We start from the raw sequence: 22,124 nt of genomic DNA on the forward strand, positions 1-22,124 counted from the left end.
TAGTTTTTTCATTCTTTAAATATGCTGTTCTCTGAGAGACAGACCTTATTCCCTTCTCTTTTTCTAGCACATACACTGGAGTGGTAGCACTGGCAGTAGCCTAAGGTGGAAGAGTCCCTGAAACAGGGCTAATGAGTCTGTTACTGTGCAAGTTCCTAATAGGAGTAATTGAAATAAAGAGGCCACTTACATATTTTTGCAAACACAGTCTTGATATTTCTTTTTCTATATCACTGACAAGTTCTACTTGCACTTTGAAACAAGGAAGGTCATAAATATAAAATGGCTCTTATAGTAATAGCATCCCCTGCAGTTGCCAGGAACAGTTTGTACCACGGAAACACTGGGCATACGTTGGCTTGACAGCCATTGGCAGGGCTTGGTTGCATATGCTGCAATGTCAAAATACCTTTTTAACTAGCTCAGATGGGTTGTGCTCTTTTCTTTCTCATTTTGAGATTAAAAAAATGATTTTCTGCAGTTTCAAATAGGTGTTCTTATCCAGGAACCTCAGTGAATTATGCTTTTTTTCTTTCTAATTTTTAGTATCCTATTCCTCTGTGCATGAGACCTGACAATTTCTTTCATGGTAATACACATACTATCATAATTATATATAATTTTATCATAAGTATATATTGATGTCTTGGATACCTAAAGTGATTATGATTGGGTGTTCCAGAAATGTAAATACTTTTCATTCATTAGAATTGAACAGAAGAACACAGAATGCTTTCATTCATATAAAAGATTTAGACAAATCATATGCATGTGTGCACTTGAGTTTTTGTATGTACTATTCTGTGCATGTGTGTATAAACATGTACACGCACAAACTCATTGAATGTTTTTAACTATCAATCACCTTTAAAAATACTAATGAAACCAAAAATAAACTCACTAGAATTCCCCAGCAAGATATTTTCTTATTCATCCTTGAAATAAAACAAAATTAAACAAAACAAAATATAAAATGTAGATCCAGTCTTGAAAACACTTTCTTTTTCCAAAACTCTTGAAAAAGGGATGAATTTACCAACTTACCCAAATGACAAAAGAATGGATCCAAATCCCATTAGAGTCAGAGAGATTCCTTCCATTAACTAAAATAAGTTTTGGATGAGGACCATGGCACACATGTTTTCAGTGATTTGTACTAAAAATTTGAAAGAAATGACAGCAACAAATTAAAATGACATACTGAAAATGTGCTTTTGTGCTATACTATAAATAGCTGCTAGATCATCTTTAAAGAGAGAGCTCATCAAGGTTGCTGAATAACCAGAGTAGTAGCTGTCCAGATGCAATAATGAGATTTATGTAAAATATAGCATGGGCAGAAATTATAATTGCTTTTTTGTTGTTGTTGTCACAGAAGAGAAGTTTTCGCTTTTCGATTTTGAGCCTTGTGAAGTTCAGTCAGCAGGCAGAGATTACAGCTTAACTCCTGGTTATAACTACCTATATGGCAAATGTATATATAAAAAATGCATACACATATGGTAGCAAAATTTCCAAGCCTTTGCCTATTGTCAGATGATACAAATATTTCTGTGATATGCATTGTGAAACTCTGGGGTTATGAGCACTAAGTGATTTTCTGTTTAAAACTTTATATTTGAGACAAAGGATACTGTCTCTCAACACTAATTAAAAAAAAATCCACCTGAAATATACTTTAATTTAAATGAATGTTCTTGACAGCTTTAGGCCAAACCAGGACACAGCTGTTTGACGATAACTACCTGACTATGCTAAACTGATAGTGAGATAATTCACAGTATGAAAAAATTTAGCACAGGTGCAGTGTTTTATACCAGCTGTGTACCTCCTCAGAGAAACTGAAGAGTTCTTGTGCAGAAGAGATGCATTCAAAATATGTCTAGGCAGCTCTCAGATTGGGTTCTCTAGTATCTTCCCAAACACCTCCTGTTTATCATGGAGATGCCTCAGCTTCACTTCAGCCTTACTAAAATTTCTGTGATTTACATTTGAAAATTACTGATTGCTTTAGTTCATACTCCAGAGGGATAGAACACCTCCCCTCTGAAGAAAAGCTGAGACATTTGGGGTTGTTCAGCCTGGAGAAGAGAAGGCTTCAGAGAGACATTGTTGCTGCCTTTCAATACTTAATGGTGGGTTATAAGAAAAACAGAGGAAGACTTCTTATCAGGGCCTGTAGTGACAGGGCAAGGGGCAACGGTTTTAAACTGAATGGGTTAGGATTAAATTGAACATAAGGAAGACATTTTTATAATGAGAGAGGTGAGACTCTGGAACAGGTTTCCCAGAGAAGGTGTGGATGCCCCATCATTGGATTTGTTCAATGTCAGGTTGGATGGGGCTTTGAGCAACCTAGTGTAGTGAAGGGTGTCCTGCCCATGGTGTGGGGTTGGACTAGGTGATTTTTGTCAGTCCCTTCCAACACAAACCATACTATGATTCTGTGATAGTTGAAACTGACATCTGTGTCTTGTCTGTCTGACCTATAAAATCTTTTATGGGCATCCTTCCCCTGCTATTTTGTACACTTATTTAATCACTGTGGTTGTAAGCCTGCAGAAGTAAACCAGTTCTTGTAAAAAACTTAGACGAGTAGCAGAGAAATTTTTATGCAAAGCAATATATCTCTTGAAGAGAGATTAAAAGGGCTAAATCACTGCTGACATAGAAGTTGAAGTTCTACCCAGAAAGTTTTAAAACCATTCACTTTTTTAAATCATACTTTTTTTGTTCTTCACTTCTTATACATCACTAAGTCTTGGAATAAAAAATTTGTTAAAATGTCATCTAGTGTGATAGGATCTCTGTAGCACAGGCAGCCCAGCAGGAACAAGTATTTCTGGTAGGAATCCATAGATTAATCAGAAAAAAGTAGGAAAGTTACAACTTCTGGAGGCACAGAATACTACAGCAGGGTTAGGTTATACTTACAACTGCATATTACCCAAGCTTTTTCTCTTTCACACTGTAGTAAGTATATGCCACTGCTATCTACACAAGTAATTTTATTTTAGCACTGAAGAACAAATGAGATGTTGGAATAAGTAATAGGATTTCATTCTTTTACTACCTGATCCACATAATCTTCTTTCTGGTAGTACCACATGAGAGAGACAGAGAGTGAAACAGGGAAAAAGGAAGTGAGAGGGAGAGAGAAAGAAAGAGGGAAAGGATGGATGGGAGGACAGGAGGGCAGAAGACCTTTTTCAAGGTCTTCTCTGAGTGGAATTGTATGGAGGACAGTTAAGGGAAAAATATTTGCCAGTCTTTTCTGTAGCGGTGGTAAGTTTTCTGACACAATTGCAACATTTGCAGTGGATGGAACATCACGTCATAGCGATGGGAGAAAGGGTGATGTGGAGAGAAAATATTATTGCAGATCACTGAAGGTCTCTGTAATGGTTAGATTTCTGAGTTCAGATAAATTGTACTATTCAGAAGTGGTGAAGCCACAATGTCATTATAATTATAATAAAAAAATCTGTTGCTGAATCCTTCATACATTAGCATAAATATATATGTTTATAATTTTATATATGTTACAAATGCATTTTTAAGAAGTCAATACCTACAAAAAACAGTGAAGTCTAATGTCAACATTACTGTTAATATTCTGTATTGTAGCAGTCCTCCAGAGTTCATATTCAGTTACAGTGCATTCAGGGAAGTGGAATATTAAATGACAGCCCTTGCTTCAATTTTTTCATTGGGTATTTTACTCTATTCATAGTGTTACCACGTCTGGGTACAGATAAGCTTTGTCTTAAGTCTAAATAATATATATAGGATACGGAGAAAATAAATATTATTCTAACAAATTAATACAATTATTAATATAATGTTATCTCTGAAAAATATTTTCAAATTAGATGATTGAAGTTCTTCAGAAGGTCTGCCCAAAATAGAAGTGATAAATCTCTCTTTTCTATGGGCAGTATCTTAAGCTCCCTTTTTGCCAATCCTGACCATGCAGTACACATTTATTAGGAAGAAATAACTATGTTCAGGGTAAACGTAGAAAAACTTGTTCTAACAAAAAAATTCCAATTTATGAGATGAAAATCTGCATGCAATATTTTATTAAGATATGTCTACTTTCTTTTTAGCTTAATTTAATGAAGGAATAGATTCCAGAACACTCTGAAACTTACAGTTCTCAGAAATGTGCTTCAAAAAATTAACCAGTGGGGAATGCCTAAATTGAATCTGACAAACAGCATTTGAAATTACATTTTCAGACTGCTCAGCAACAAATTCTTTTGAATTGTTTATATTGACCTTGCTTTTCCAATAAAAAATCCTCTTACAATGTGTAACGTTTCCCTGAATAGAAAAGACTTAATTAGGCTTAATTTGCACAATCAGGAATAATAAACAGATTATAATTTGCATTGCAAAACTGTGGAGCATCATTAAGGTTGCATTTTGCATGGTAGTTATAAGAAATTGTATTGAATAAATATCTACAGCCTAAGGTCGAACAGTATAATGAAAATATAAATCCTTATCTGAAAACATAATTGTTTTTTTTTTCTGGATATTACAGTCCACTGCAGAAAGACTGCAGAGATGGAGCTAGTTCCTTGTATATATGATAGATATTTTAATCTGTTATTACATAATCATTTTGGAGAACCATATGATTGAAACCTTTTTCATGGCTTATTATATAAAATTATTAAAAGTCTCCTCAATCAGTCATATTTGGTGGGAGCAAGGCTTCAGGAGGAAAAAAAAATCATTTATTATGAGTCAAAGCTAACAAGAAATCCATTCCTCCTTTGGTATTTGTCACTGTTCTTGTTTTACTTTGTTTACCACTGTCAGATAAAAATCTTTTAAGCAGCACAAAAATATTTTTGCTAAAAGGTATACTTAGAAAATGTCCTCTTTCTGCTTATATTACATTTACTTAAAATAGTCATCCTAATTATTTGTTAATTGGAAACAGAGTTCACAGACAAGGAATTTCGTTATTATGCTTCTTTGTTCATCAACTTTTTAAGTTCTGCGGGGGAGAGGGAAGGGGAAATACGTAGCATTGTCAAATACTTCTTCAGACATGAATGTTGTGCCAACAAAAAGTGACAGCACCTTGGTATGAAAAAGTACTGATATTTCTCTCATTTTCAAATCTGAATAATAGAAAATGCTTTGATGGTACACAGAATGCAGTGATGGAATCAAGAGAGAGTATTAACAGAAGTGATGATGCATGAAGGCAGGTACAGCAAGGTCCCTTACCTTCTCACATCCTCATGTCCTCATGTTTACTTTGAAGGACCTCTTTTGAAAGCAGACATAAGAAAAATAAAAAACTTGAGTTTCCACTGGTTAAAGATTCCCTCTGGTGAATCATAGTGTAAATGGAAATAATTGGGATCTCTATTCACACTTTCTGTATCTGTACCCAAAACAACCACTTTTTTCCACTGCTGGCTGACACACTTGGTGAGTAAGGAAGAGAAAGAAATTGTAATGAGATTTTGAGGTGCTGGTCTCTGAAATCTTTTGCCCTTCACCTGTCAATCCTAAGAATTGGAGAGTACAGGAAAGCAAAATTGCTTGGGTTATGAGAACTGGTTTTCCCATTACTACTGAAAGCATTTTAGTTTCACTTGGAAAATACCTAAATATATATTCAACTAGTCTAAGTTTTGTCCAGCAAAATGCTGTCCATTCAATATGTAGAAGAGTATGCATTCAGTAGAAGCTGAAAAATAAATGACAAAATCTTGGTTGCGGTTACGCCATGCTGATTTAATGCAAAGTGTGGTGGCTTCAGATATGTTGTTTTCAATAATATGCATTCAGTTCTACAGAAGTAGTTTATATTTATTCATAGCAAAATAGCAGATACTGCTGTATTGTTTTCCTGGATAGTTATATGCTGCGTGGAAATATATATTGGATGGGCAAGTACTTCTGACTGGAAAAAGCTGGATTTGAGAAATAAATGTATTAATGTAAATGAGAATGTATTGACTGACAAAAAGTTACTGGCTTCTAGAAATATATGTTTTGAAAGAGAATATATTTATGTGTCAAAATATAATTCTGTTAGTGGAAGGTACTGTTATTGATTTCAGAAGCAATTGATAAGGTATTAGATTCAGCAAAATGACACTGATTTCTGTGTGTATTGCACGTATTTCCCTGAAACTGCACTGTGTTGAAAAATAAAACAAACACAAATCCAACTTGAACTTTTCCAGTCTCAAAACCTTTAGGGTAACCCTGTGTAGATGAACCCTGTTAATCTTCATTAAATTGTGAGGATCTGTCTTGGATTCTTTAATTTTAGTTGTCTTCATTTACATTTCTGAGACTTGCAATTGATGAGCTGCCCCTCATTCACAGCTCTTAAATACTAATTTTCATAAAATGTTTAAATTTGTTAAATTTTAATATATTTTGATAAAATATTTTTAGTTTATTTTTTAAATGCAATCACATTTTTTCTACCGCCTCATGTCCTATTGCAAACCTGGTTTCCAAGATCTCTAATCTCCTAGGTTGCTAGCTTTCAACTCCCAAAATATGCTACTTGATATCCCATCTCTTGATTCCTGTATGTACTCAGTTGTTGACAGATTGTTTTATTCCCAAGTCTTCTTTTTTTTTTTCTTTCTATTGTTTCTTTACCTTTCTGCAAGGTTCCTATTTAACTACTTCAAGAACACTGCTAAGGCCAGAGAGGCAGTATTCTCCCCTCCCTTGCACTGGCTCAGCTCTTGGACAAGGGTCCTGACAAAAATAAATAGGAGCACTCAGTTAACACTATATTTCAATCCTCTATGGTTAGAAATTCCTGCCATAAGTAGAAGTCTCAAATATCATAGAGTAGCTTATCAGTACGTTGAACTTTGGTAGCGGATTTTATACACTTCCTCTAAGGACACAGGTGGATTTTATATACTTACCCTATGGAGCAGCAGAAATTATTTATGAGCATATGAAGCACTGCGCAACATGCAGAGAAAGTGAACAGCAGACCTAGAAAGTAACAATAGTAGCATTTACTTAGATGATCTCGGAACAAAGATAAACATCTCAGCTTAGTCCTGTTTTTGGCAGATGAGAATCCTCAATTCATTGACCACTAACTGGTGTCAGGAGGTAAAAAATGCAAACTGAGCTTGTACAATGAAGCAAAAAAAAACCCATTGAAATGAAAATACGAATATTTCAGATCATATTTGTATATTTAAAACATGCTGTATTAGGGAAATTTGAAGAAACTTAAGGTAGAAGTTGCAGTCTTTTCCTGTTGATGACTTGCTTAGACTGTCCTCAAGCACAAATCTCCAGAATGGACTAGAGTGGTAATCACAGAGTTGAAAACTGATGGAAGAAGAGCGGTCAAAACCATTCATTCTCTATACTACTTTTCGTACTTCAGATTCTGGGGAAAAAAAAAAGGAGTATTCTTTGGATATCATGGTAAATTGTTGGCGGAGAATTTTTTTGGCTTATTTCCATGAAGATAAAGGAAATAAAAATAAAACCAAAAGAATAAAAAAAGGAGTACAAAAGAACAGCTCTTGAATTTGCAGTAAAATTCACCTGACAAATCCCTTCTGCACATTCTAGTTGTTTTAAAGTACAAATGGCATGCTGAGCTTGTTTTGATAAAGAAAAAATAGTATTTATGAGGACATAGAGGAAAACAAATTATTGAAGACAAGGGATGACTTTCACTTATGTGTGTAGCTAAATATAATTAAAATAATAATTAAAGTTACATTAAAATAATTATAGCAATGATAAAAAAGATATTATGAAATATATCATTATCTGCACACAGGTACCCATACCAAAGAGCTGGTCAAAAAATCAGCTAGTTGCAAATTATTTGTTCAGTTAACTGTAAATATTTAAACAAGAAAAAGAAGATGATACTTGCAAGAGGGCAAGAGGTGAAGATGGGGAATTATTTTCCCTTATGATCAAACAGAGTTATAGTATAAATAATTTCAAGCTCTTCCAGAACCTTTGAAATAGCTGTGTTGTTCTGTTTTTAAAGAGAACAAGAAAATAACTTGCTGACCATAACCAGTAGCACAGTGGTGATGTTATTCAGATAGGATGACAGATTCAAGTTCTGATTGTGATGAGGCACTTCAAAGTGTGGCTATTTCTGTCAGATTTGTATCAGAAGCAGAGACACCTTTTGTTTCCCCTCTCCCGAAGACCCTTTATATGAAGTAGAGCCGTTCCGATGGAAGGACTGAAAGTTCATCACTTCCTCCTCAAAAAAGAAATAGGTCTCACTACAAGCAGGAAGGCAGAGTTCAGGTATGGTTTCTGACTGACGTAGATACTCAATTCTGGATTTGACTTGAATTTTTTAAGAACTGAGCTACTATTTTTGCTGAAAAATTGCTGGAACTGAGATTCTTTCACCAATTAAAATTATGTCCAAACTAAAATGTTCCTACTAAAAAAGAGTATTTTGGGGAAGCTACCATTTTCCATCAGTGTGTATATAACAGAATAATTTCCAAAAAATTCTGATGAACATAATAAAAAAGTATGTGACAATTTCCTCAGGTTAATTCATATGGAATCAATTTTATAACTGTGACTTCAGAGCTATTACTGTTCACCATACCAGGTCATGTTTCTTGCCTTTATTAAGGTTCTCTTTCTGTGCATTCTTGAAAACACGATACCTTGGAATTAATATTTTTTGGTGGTTTTAGGAGGGCTTATGAAGTGTAGGGTACAGTGTTTGGAAAACTGAATACACTTTACTTCAACAAAATAAAAGAAGTTTCGAAGAAAGAACTCAGCTCAAAACCAACTCTTTGAATGATATGCTGCATATATGTATTTAAAAACTTAATCTTAGGTTTTCCATCTGAAAATTTTTGTCTTGGTTCACAACGAAATCTGAAAAAAAATGTTTAACATGACAAAATAAGAACAACTGCTTGTAAGGACTTTGTTTGATTTCAGAAGGGTGATATAAAGTCCATGTGAGGAAAACATGTGGACCATATAAGTAAATAGCACACATGAATTCTACTGTTCTTATTCCTGTTCTAACAGCATATTCTTTGGCAGGTCCATCCTGCATTACTTAAGACACATAACAGGACAATGTTTATCATGGGCTGTTTGTAATTTTGTAAGAGTATTTTTTTTGTGTGTGTGTTAAGTAGAATAAAATACCAATGAAGATAATAGCTTTACTAAAATAACTTTGTTAGATTCACAAAGAGAATCCCCTGTTAAATTTTTGGAGAACAAGCAATACATTTTATTTTTTTAAAAACCAAATGAAGGTCTATATAGGTACATAAGAGTAATAATAGTAGTAATTAATAAATGCAAATAAAATAATAGGAACAGGAGCACAACAGGAACAATGATACAACAGTAGTTGAGTATTAAAGTAATAAGTCACTGCTCTCCAGTTTCCTGAACTCTGAAGAGAAATGTGAAGGTTTGCTACAGTCTCATAATGAACCCTGGAGTCATACCTGATGAAGATTCGAAATTGCCCTCCTGGGAGAAATAAGACAGCAGTAGGTGTATGTTCAACATACCACCACCACCACCATACTCCACACTCCGTGCCCCCTCCCCCCGACCCCAATGTCTTAAAAGATATGCAAAAGACCAGATGACTGAGCACACTCCGAGGGTCTGCTAGCATGGAAATTTTTGTCATTGCACAGCCATTCTGTACACTAATTATTTTTGAGATTGTGTGTTGCTAAAAGTCTTGCTCATTTTGAGTCACAGATGATGCATGGCACATTTTCCTCACTGTAAGTATGTGGTCCAGCAACTTCTGAGAAATCTGTGGAATGTAAATAAGAAAAGCATATCACTTCGGGGAAAGTTTCCATTGGTTATGTTGGAGTTTCACAGCTATAGAGGATAACTTTCAGGGAGTCAGCAAACTTAAAGAGGTTGAAATTCACTGTCCTAAATCTATGTTTCAGGAGATGAGTGACTTGTGTTAAAAGGAAGTGTAATGAAATACAGAAATGTTCTTTTGATGAAAAGACCAGGATGTCCCCTAGTATTTGTATGCATTCCTAATTGGTATTGCTTTGATTTCATCAGTTCTTGCTCTTTTCACAGTGCATATCGCCAGTAAAGCCCATTCCTACATACAAAGAGATTATACTATGCTGAAATAAAATATCTTTAGACAATTAAAACAACATCCCCATAAGTATGCAGTACTGTAAGAAACTTGTCTTAAAAGTAATATCATTTCAGGTTTCCAAAGTAGTTTTGACATAAAAACTGACGACAACAACAACAACAACAAATCAGAATTAAATGTCTGTAGAAAATAACATAGGGGAAGAAAATTAGGCAGGCAGTGAAGTTTTCAAAAAACAGAACAACAAAGGACCACATTCAAAATTAACATAATCCCTGGTTTTGTAAAAAACAGGTTGGGAGTTTACCATCTGCTTTATAATATTTTGATAGCCAGGCTTCATTCCATTGTATTTGGATTGGGTAGGTAATGACCTGTATCTTGACGTCTTCATTTCTTTTTTTCCACATTCCTTCTTCCCTCTCTACACCACTTCCCATTACAAAACTGAAAACTAAAAGATACCTATGAATATATAAAAACCTATACATACATACATATATATATATATTAAAACACAGCATTTTCTGTAACTTAATAGTGAGCAGACTGAAATGTTCATAATGCAGCTGCCCTGGAAGCTTGTTCCTGCTGCATTCTTTACCTGGAAGACACCTGCTCAGTAATTATATGGCCAGCAGTACATTAGCCACACTGCCTGCGGGATTGCAGGTGTTTGAATCTATAGGGAGAAGGTCATTACATTCCCCTTTCTCTCCATTTGGCCCTAAGAAAAGTCTATATAGGCCACTGAAACTGCTCACTTCAGAGGATGTCTCTCTGTCCATACATCATTCAGCAGCACGTGCCACACTTCCTGAATTTCTAAGATGTCAACCATTGTGAATTTCTATTTGTGAGGCTTATTAAAAATAGTACTGATTCAGGTAAATTGATTTACTCCTGAGTGCACATACACACGAACAAAAGTACCTCCAAATTCCTGTGTGTGCATTCAATTTGTTTGCCTGTTTAGACTGTAACTTAAAGAAAAATTTTCCCTGGAGAAAAGGGGTTTGGACGTAGCATTTTACATCACCTGCTGATGTCAGTCCGACAGTAGAAAAGTTGGTAGTTTAGACAGCCATGAGACACATGAGACAGATATTCCTAGATACTGCCTGGATACTAAATGTGCATGGGCAGGGGTATTTCTGCATATCTTCCTTTGTTGAACTCACTTGTTTGTGATATATATTGACTAGAAGGGTAAAAACAGAGGAGGCACGTTTTAACTTTGCCAAACCATGTTAGTGTAGTATTGTTTTATAAATTTATTGAGAGGTAATCCTTAAGGAGCAAGGAAAATACTTAAACCAAAGCTTTCTTACTGGAAATCTGCTGGCAGCTTGCCACTGGGCAATCTAGCAGTGAGTGTGAAATCTTTTTATTATGCTTACAACAGCCCAAGTTTCTCCCACTGTTTCTATGCAAATCCAGATATGCAGCTAAGCAGACTGCTATAGCTATGCCTTGTGTGTACAGAATGGAGAAAACTTCCCATGGGAGAAGTTGAACAGCCCCCATTTACAAATAAGTAATGGGTTTTAATGAATTATCTTGGGTGAAAATCAGGAATAGAAAGATATTGGAGCAACTTGTAAAGATGTAGGGGGCTTCATATTGAGAATTGATCTATTTATGGATATTGGTGTATGAAGTATTCGGCTACAGCAGACAGGGACTCAAACCCAATGATCCAGAACTTCCTTTGCAGTCTTATCTTCTCACAGAGTTAATAAATACAACCATTTCATTGTGCTGCTGCTCTCAAGGGGAAAGGTTTGGCCTACAGATCCTAGTTTTCTGTTCTCTCTGATTTCACAGAACCACAGAATGGTTGGGGTTGGAAGGGACCTCTGGAGGTCATCATATCAAATCACAGAATTGTAAATGATCAAGCAGGGCCACATAGAGCAGACTGCTTGGGTCCATTTCCAGGTGGCTTTTGAATACTTCTGAGGATGGAGACTCCACAGCCTCTCCAGACAACCTGTCAGCATCACAATAAAAAAATGTTTCCTTATGTTCAAACAGGACCTCCCATATTTCCTTTTGTGCCCATTCCCTCTTGTCTTGCCAAGGATGCTAGCGGCTGTTGAAACACAAAAAATTAGTAACAGAAATTAATCAGGGGAACTTTTATGTAGAATATTTATCCTGTGTAAAGCTACTTGTAAAACATTTCTCCTTCTTCCTTTCTGTATCTCTGTGGATATCATTTTACAAGTATATGCATAAAATTAGAAGTTCTTTTCTTATTCTTTTAAAATACTAAAATACAAATTTAGGTATGGAAAAAAGTTTTAGTGTTGATACATGTCATGGTTTAACCCCAGTAGGCAACTAACCACCACTCAGCTTCTTGCTCCCCTGTCCCCCACCCTGCAGTGGGATGGGGAAGAGAATCAGAAGGCTAAAAGTGAGAAAATCCATGAGTTGAGACTGTTATCATTACTTAAAAATCAAATGAAAATTTAATCACAAAACGATAAGTTTGTGTTCTGTATTAGGTTTACAACCTAGTTAAAGGATTGTTAAGTTTGAAACAAGTAACCATAGGCACTGTTAGGTTTGAAGTAGGTAGCCATAGAAACCCCACTAGGTAAGATGCTGGACTTTTTTGTGTTGTTAGAGACCGTCATGGACACTAGTTTAATACAATAGAGTTACTTACTGGACAAATGAGTTACAACATGTTAGAGAGCCAAGATGCTACCATGCCTGCGCAAGAAGGAAAGGTGAAAAATGCATAGCGAGGAAGACATACGGCCTTCATCTCACAGACCCCAGCCCACGACCACCAGAGGAAACTACGCGTGCGCAACCAGGAGGAGTTAAAGGCGGAGACTATGGAAATGAATTCCCGGAACTCATTATAATAAAGACCACCTTTTTCGGGATAGGTTATGAATATGTATAGGCGTCCTTGGATACATGATAAATGTGTAATTAACTTACCATATAAATACGAAACGAACTACTGATGCGGCGCGCGTGCGTTTTTGGAGGGCTACCTCCCGTGCCGCCCAGCTGCAATAAAGGTGTGCCTGCTTCTTAATGCTACATTGGTGTTAAGAGGTTTTATTCCCGATTTCGGTGACAAGACCAAGCCAGTTTAACAAGTAAAGCAAAAGCTGCATGCACAAGCAAAGCAAAACAAAGAATTCATTCACTACTTCCCATCAGCAGTCAGATGTTCAGCTGTCCCCAGGAAAGCAGGGCTCCATCACGTGTAATGGTTACTTGGGAAGACAAACCACATCAGTGAATATCCTCCCTTCCTCTCGCTTTGCCCCAGCTTTTATTGCTGAGCGTGACATCATATGGCATGGGATATTGCTTTGGTCAGTTGGGGACAGCTGTCACGCCTGTGTCCCAGCTTCTTGTTCACCCCCAGCCTACTCACTGCAAGGGTATCAGTGTGAGGAGCAGAAAAGGCCTTGATACTGCAAGCAACGCTCAGCAATAACTCAAACATCCCTGTGTTATCAACACTGTTTTGGACACAAATCCAAAACATAACACCTGCATAAACACCTAGAAAAACATAGCACCAAAACATATGACCCACATGAAGAAAATTATCCCAGCCAAAACCAGAAACCAGTACAATAGGTTTCAATAGAACAAAACTTTCAACTGTGCAAGGAAACCCAGAAACTTCTTATGAAAAACTTTTCTATGGCCTTCCTGTTCCAACAGAAAAGCCTTAGCTTTTCCCTCTTTCTTTTTTTTTCTTTTTTCTTTTTTTTTCTTTTTTATTTTTTATTTTTTATTTTTAATTTTTTTCTTTTCTTTTTTCTTTTTTTCATGATTTCTTTCTTTTTCCTTTTTTCTTTTCCTTTTTTTGCCATTTAGTGCTGTATCCCTGCCAGAGTAGTATTAAGGAGTTATGTAGACCAATTGAGGTTTTTCAAAATCAGTTGTACTGTATAAAATGTAAGATCAATGTCTACAAGACATGTAACTATAGAATATTGTCTTTTGAAGTCTGGGGAGGTAAAAGACTCATTTAGTTCTTAAAATAAGGTAGAATGAATCCAGATATTTTACAGATCCAACATCAATTTAATAAGATTTTGGGGCATACTTAAGATTATATACTCTTCTAATCATGTATAGTTTATGTGAAAGAGATCACTTGTTACATTGGTTTTGATTTTTTATTTTTAAACTAAATATTTTTTTTCCTCTAAGAAATTAATAATATATATTAACAGGGTTGCAAAAATTTGTACACAATAAATGTTTACTTCCAGGAGGAACCACTTTGCAAAAAACTAATATTTTTGAAAAACAGATAGGGAAGACAAAACAAAACAGAAGTTCAGCTCTATATCTGCTGAGATGTTCATCTTCTGTCAACAAAACATGATCGCTGTCTTCAGAACAAATCCTAAAAATTAATGGAATTAAATAATGAATAGAAGTGCTATGTTTTCATTGTGTTGTGACCAAGTGTTTTCTTGAGGTACTTTTTTTCATATCTTTGGGTGTTAGGTTCACATTGACCTCTCTGTACTGCTAAACACTGGCTGTGTCTTGGCAAGATGCATGTAGGCATGAAAAAGGATGGGACTCATTCAAAGAAAACAGAAATACAAGGAAGAACTAAGAGAACTAAAAAATGGAAATAGAAGAGATCTGATGTGATGGGAATTAATGTAAGATCACCTTGGCATTTGTGTAGCATGATTTAGTGTAGTCTATACAGAAGACACTTTGGGAAGTAGTGGAAATTTGCTTCATACAATAAAGAAACCAAATGCCAAAAGACAGAGGCTTAGAGCTTCCTTTAAGACTGTTAATTTCAAAGGTGCTCAAGTATTATTTTAAAAAGATGAGTATGAGATTATGATTTAATATGATAATGACTTCTGATTTTTATTATAATTACAAATGCTTATGTGAATCCACCACAGCTTTCCTATTTCTAAGTGCAGTGATTGCAGAAAATTTCAGTAAGTATAAAACATATGGGAATTTTGAAGTGCCTGGAATGAGGTAAAAAGAAACATGTTGCATAGAAAGAAGACAAGAAGATTACAGTTTACTCAAAAAAATACTGATGTTTTAGGAATTTTTAAATATATCAAAGAAGAGTAACTACAGTAGAATCAATTGATGCATTTTACCTAGGTTTTAGAATCATAGAATAGAATCATAGAATGATTTGTGTTGGAAGGGACATTAAAAACCATCTAGTTCTAACCCCCCTGCCACAGGCAGGGACACTTTTCCACTGGACCAGGTTGTTCAAAGCCCCATCCAACCTGGCCTTAAACACTGCCAGGGAGGGGGCATCCTACTCCAATGTCTCACCACCCTCACGATAAAAAACAGCTTCCTTATGTCCAATCTAAATCTACCCTCTTTCAGTTTAAAACCGTTCCCCCTCGTCCTATCGGTACTTGCCCTTGTAAAAAGCTCCTCTCCCGCTTTCCTGTAGGCCCCCTTAAGGTACTAGAAGGCTGCTATAAGGTCTCCCCAGAGCCTTATCTTCTCCAGGCTGAACAACCCCAATTCTCTCAGCCTGTCTTCATAGGAGAGGTGTTCCAGCCCTCTGATCATCTTCGTGGCCCTCCTCTGGACTTGCTCCAACAGCTCCATGTCCTTCTTATGATGGAGGCCCCAGAGTTGAACGTGTTTCATGCAGGATGTAACTAACATAGACAAAGGGGTGAGAAGCAGTCTTTTCATAGAGTAAAAATGGTCAGGAAAACAGAAAGTAATAAAGGATCAGTTTGGATAATGTGAAAAAACAGACAACAACATTTTTTTGTCTTTTGAGAAAACCACTGCTTTAGAAATACTTATTTAGTTAACTCTTTGCCAGAGATAGGTCATGAATCAATGTCAACCAATAAATGCCTTCATTCAGAACTTTCAGATCTAGGCAGGGAAGGAAGAGGGAACATCTCATATTCAGTTCAAAATTTGATAAAACTATTATTTTATGAGTATATTACACATGTTATGGGTGCCTGGCAAGCTTCTAATGTTCAGAACATAGTCAAAATGCTGCAGGAATGAAAAAATGCCATCTCGGTGTTATAGCTTCATTTTCCTTTTATAACTCATATGCTGGATTGCAGGGTATTAAATCTGTGTAGATGAGGTTTCCGTATGAAGAGAGACTTCCAATTTTAGTATATTTTTATCAACTTATGGGTTCTATGTGTTCAGATGGAAGCAGAAATTCAGCCATGAGAAAGCTCAGAGCTGAATTTACACTTCAGTTCCTACTCCAGCCTCGTTTGCTTGCTGAACAGCCAGCACAGGCAGAAGGCTGGGTGGGAACATGACAGAGTCCGAGTGGGGAGAGAGGGTGAGACAGAAGCGCTGGGGGAATCTGGCTTTGTCTCTCAGAGGCTGCCTAGTCAGACAGGTCTTCAGAGGGCTTAAAACACAGAGAAAGGGATATCTTTCACTTATCTTAAACTAAATTAGAGTCTCTGTGCTTATTTTAACAAATAATGTGAAGACATGATTGTGCTTAGTACAGTAAAATATGAGCTGTGACACAGCAGTATTTGTAATGCCTTCACTTCTAAAAGTATAAAAAAATGCAAATTCCTTAGAGTCTATATGTAATCCCAAAATCCTTCTTTTAGTACCCTTCAGTTCTATTTAATGCAGAGTGATCAAAACAGTAAATATTTTGATACAATTTTGTAGCATTTGTAATCTTGTCCACCTTTCTGCCTATTATATTCCATATATGCTGCTGAATACTACCTTCAATCCAAAACACCCTTGTGATCTATTACTTTAATCTTACACTCTTAATGACTCTGTTTGTTGAAACGATTTCAAATTTTCCAAACCTTTATCCAATTTTCAAAGTTTTGTTTTTCCCCAGAAAGCAATCTCATACAAAAAGACACTCTGGCACTAGCAATTTTGTACAAAAACTCTGGCCCTAGCATCCTCTTAAATTTAATACAGGGTTTTCCCCACAACTACAGCTTTATACCAGAAGCTTGATACTAGTGCTTCAGCAATGAGATCCGTTCTTTTTATAAAAAGGGAAAATCCAGCGATGCACATATGCTATTACATCTATGCACATTATTTCTACTGCCCCATGTGTTTATTGTGACATAAAAGCAAAAGGATGGAATTAATTTTTAATTACTTGTCACTTATCTCTAGGCTGTGTGCAGGTAGCAACATTTTTTGCTGTTTAGCTCTTCAAACATGTTTAACGTTTCATTGATGAAATCTCAAGTCCAATCCTCCATATTCTTTTCATACTTAATCCAACTACAGATTATCGAAAATATCCCCTTTTTCTTGCCGAACATTTTGGCTTTCCAGTGGGCTCTGTGCCCACCATAGTACATGTAAATGTCTCAATAGTAATATGTATTAAACTCTCAAATAAGCTTTCCCTTTGCTTCTATAAATGTATTACTGTTTATTACCATATTCTTACATGCATCCAGGTACTAACTAGACATTCGCCAAAGTCTTACCAAAAAAAATTTTCTAAAAACGTTTTGACTTACGATGATTTCTCTCTTAGGAGATCTTCAGCCCTAATTTGCTGTATAATGCTCTTTTGAAAAGGTCAGAGTGAGCAAAATGAACCATCAGATCTCCAGTGGGCCCAACAGCAATATGAATTAATGTTGCCTGTAGGTTTTCATGGCTATGTTACGACATAACCAGTTTAACCTGTTGCTTAATGGTTAGACATTCATTTGGGAGACAGAAGCTAGAAGTCTGAACCTTGTCAGACTGAAAAAAAACCCTGAAGCCTCCCATATCTTAAGTGAGCACTATAATCATGGGCTGTTAAAGAAAACAAGAACAGTAACACCCTTTTCCTTGTCTTTAATAGAAGGCTACAATTAGATTTTATACTTACATGTACTCCATCATATTATAGTCAGATCCTACAACCGGGCAACTTAAATCATGCCATCCACTGAGGTAAATCTCTGGTAACTTTGCTGAGATCCCAGAGTAGTGTAGGGTCAATTTTCAGTAGCTAATTATGGAGTAAGATCTTAGATTTGCAAGCATTTTGGATAGAAAAATATATTTTATTTGGTGCTCAGTATGGCAAGACCATGATCCTTCAGATAAGATGATATTAAATAGGTTTTATAACTGTGAATGGCAGTAACTTAATTTATTCAAAATTAAAAGAGTAAAAAATCTATTTACAAAGAAGATTTTTTCATTAAATACATCTTAATAAAGAAATGTTCGTGTAAGTCAAACTTTCAGAAATTGTTTTTGTTAATTTCCTTATATAAATAGAATGCCAGGTAGTCTTTCATGAATTGCATAGAAAGTATATTCAGAAAATTTTGTATTTCACACAAACTACTTAACAATTATTCCTCCATTTCAGGAAAATAATTAGCATTTTAGCTACTGAATTGAATGACTTTCCTAACACAAATATGATTACATTTTTATGTATGTATTGCATCTGAAGCAAATGAAAAATAATATGCTACTTATTTCTGGTTTGACACAGACTAATAAATGATATTTTCATAATAAATAAAATATTAAAAAAGTTAACTGAAAAAATCAGGTGAGAGAAACACAGTAAAACTTCGAATAATAATGTCTGTACTTACTATTATGTCATTGTCTTGTATGGTCTGGCCAGAACAATGCAAAAAAATTAATTTCTTAGTTCACTGTTCAACTCAGAAAAAAGTTAAGGTCAAATCTGAAGAAGTTCTTAATTAAACCATACATTTCATTTGACACTTTCTCCATGCAGTGCTCATTTCTGTTTCTTCCACACTTCTACCATGTTAAAGAAAGAAATCACAGTATTTTAAATAAAATGTATCAGACACTTGTTTCGCTTCATCCAAATCCATTTCAAAATATGATTCAGCTCAGTACGTTGTTTCTTGCTTGTCCTGTGATATATATGTCGCTGGAACAATTCAACACTCACCTGTGAATGATTCAGGTGACTAAACTATAGATTTTCTGAGTAAAAGATTCAACATCACAGGTCTTAGTCTTGGTCTTGAACTCATACAGTCAGAATTAACTCTGATCCTCCTGACATAGTTTTAATTTAAGTGAAAGAGGTTGTATTACTGGCATTAGTATTACTATTTTAATATTGGGTTTTATTTAATAGCTTGCTTTTAATAGATTACTTTCATTGCCATTATCTTGTTTGTCACCTTTCTAGTTTCTGCTAAAGGTAGAAGTTGGGCATTCCAGAGACAGACAAACTTCCTAAGAAGTTGGACCCCTGACTTAGATTGTCTAAGAAATCCTTTTGTCCATCAGGTCATATGACAAAGCAGGAACAAAAAAACCCATGTTTTCAGGTGGAAGAAGGCAGGTTTTGTGCCATTAAGCAGCTGCAGGGATGTGATGCTAATGATGTCTGAAGAAAGCTGTATCATTGTACTTGGAAGATCTAAGATGTCAAGATTGTGAGACCAGAGCAGGAGAGGAGACTAGGAGGAATAAAGCTTTGTAAAACTATCCAGTGCATCTGATGCTTGAATATATTTTGATTTGTGACATGAGAGGTGTGTGTACCTCATGTGACACCCTCTCTGGAGCCTTCATATCATTTATTTGGCAATGTGGAAGTCTCACCTGGTTTCAGTCACTTTTCTTCCTCAGAGAGACGTCTTATTAATTAGATTATAGTGGATCTTTACATAGTTGTCGTTTGTACAATTAGAGAAAAAGTCTTGAAGCAGCAAGTCATCTACCTGTAAGCTTACCTGGGACTACTATGCCTTCCTTCCTTCCCAAACTGTATAAACAGAGCTGTGGTCTTATATGCCTCTAGAAGCTTAAATCACCCAGGTTCTCAGAGCCTCAAAAATGTTGAGGTAGTCATTACACAGATGAGTAAACCAGATTGTGAAGCATATGAGGTCACATCCACTGGTTTTCTTACTTCAGCTCTCTCTGGTATTTTTACTAGGCAGGTAAAACTACATGATCATTTGCTTTATTCATGTGCTTCCTGCCTCATCTAGTGCATAGGATGAACTGTATTAAATGAGTAAAACTAGAATTTTTAATAAATAAAACTTCCACTTACTGAAGATGTTCATCGTAGCACTGGAAGCTGTGAAGTGTAAAGCCAAAATAGAGAAATGGACAGAAGAAAAAGAATGGACAGTTTATCAAGTAAATATTCCTATTTTCCCCATATTTATTCTGAGCTTTGATAAAAAGTTCCTTTTTAATGTAAGTCATTTAAATCCAGATATTTGCAGATAACAATTAACTATCTTTTTCTTTCAAAAACACTAATTAGAACTAAGTAAAAAATTGAATATATTTCACAAGAGACTTCATGATTTTTAATTTTATTAATTCAGGTTAGGAGTGAAACTTAAGCATACCGACTTCCCCAAAGTAATACTGAAAAGAGGATCAGAACTGAAGAAAAATGTGTGGTTTTTTCAACATTTTTTTTTTTTAATTCTGTTTTATATAAAAAAAAATTACACAGAGGTTTCTGTAACAGAAAAATTGCTTTCAGGAACTTTCATTGTTTGCTCCAAGATAATAGCTGAAGCCCAGGGGAGTTGTCATATCCCACTGCTTAGTAAAAGAGGCAATACAGTTTAGAAAAGGAAGATATTCTTAGGAAAAAAAGAGTAAAGCTGTGTGAATGATAGCTTTATTTTAACTACTAAATTAAATAATTAAAAATAAATAAAGAAAAATTGAGGGGGAATGGGGAGTGGTGGTTTCAAAAGAAATTTGTTCATCTGCTCACTTGGGGTCAGGGCAGAGATTGAAAAGCAAATTACTCTGTTTTCTTTTCCAGTTGTCTGATCAGAAAAATAAACGAATTATCTCTTCCCATGTATTGGTGTTGCAAAGATAAAAATCTGTTATCCATTTTGAACAGATAAGGGTTTTTTTTTATGGATATCTTATTTTTCCTTACATAGTGCAAAGACAGGATGGCATGTTTTGGTTTATGATGGCATGCACACTCAAGAATATATTGTATCATGAGGATAAGTATTTTTAAATATAATTGGTTTCAAATCTATCCAAATATTGTTTATTTTTTTAATTTCTGTCCATCCTACAGATTCCATTGAGTTACCCTTGTTCATGTGGAAACTTTTATGTATGCACAGGTTTTATGTGTGGAGTTATATGTACCAGCTAATATTGAGAATTAAAGTTATTGAGTATTATAAATATTTTCAACTCCAAAACTTTGCAAGCATGCGTGTCTTTTAACAAAGTATTATAACATATGAGTGTACTATTCTGTTACATCATGAGACACTATATTAATATGTTTCATTTATTAAATATAAGTACAAATCATTACTGTTAGTGTTTAATAATGTATAATTCAATAATGAAATTCGAAATATTATTAAGCAAAAGACCTAAACCTTCAGCCTTTTTTACATGAAAAATTCATTTAGTTCAATTGGACTTTATTTCTGAAGAATATTCTGTAGAAGATTTGATGTCCAGATTCATTCCCTTTTTTCTTTTTTTCTTCAGGTGTACACTAACTGAAGATATGCCTGACTAATCTAGTGGTCTTCTACAATGGAGTGACTGCATCAGTGGACAAATGAACAGCTACGGATGTGATCTACCTGGACTTCTGTAAAGGCTTTGATACAGACCACCCACAACATTCTTACTGCTAAATTGGAGAGATTTGGGTTTGTCAAATGGACTGTTAGATGACTACGGAAATGGCTGGATGGCCAAATCCAAAGAGTTATAGTCAATGGCTTAATGTCCAAGTGGAAACTAGTAATGAGTGATGTCCCTCAAGGGTCCATACTAGGACCAATACTATTTAATAACTTCAGCAATGACATAGACATTGGGACTGAGTTCACCCTCAGAAAGTTTGCAGATTGAAACAAGCTGAGTGGTGCAGTTGATTTGCTAGAGGTAAGGGATACCATGCAGAGGGAGCTTGAAAGGCTTAAGGAGTGTGCCCATGCAAACCTCATGAAGTTCAACAAGGTGAAGTGCAAAGTCT

Source organism: Nyctibius grandis, chromosome 2 (genome assembly GCF_013368605.1).
Source record: "Nyctibius grandis isolate bNycGra1 chromosome 2, bNycGra1.pri, whole genome shotgun sequence".
In the NCBI taxonomy this organism is placed as follows: Eukaryota; Metazoa; Chordata; class Aves; order Nyctibiiformes; family Nyctibiidae; genus Nyctibius; species Nyctibius grandis.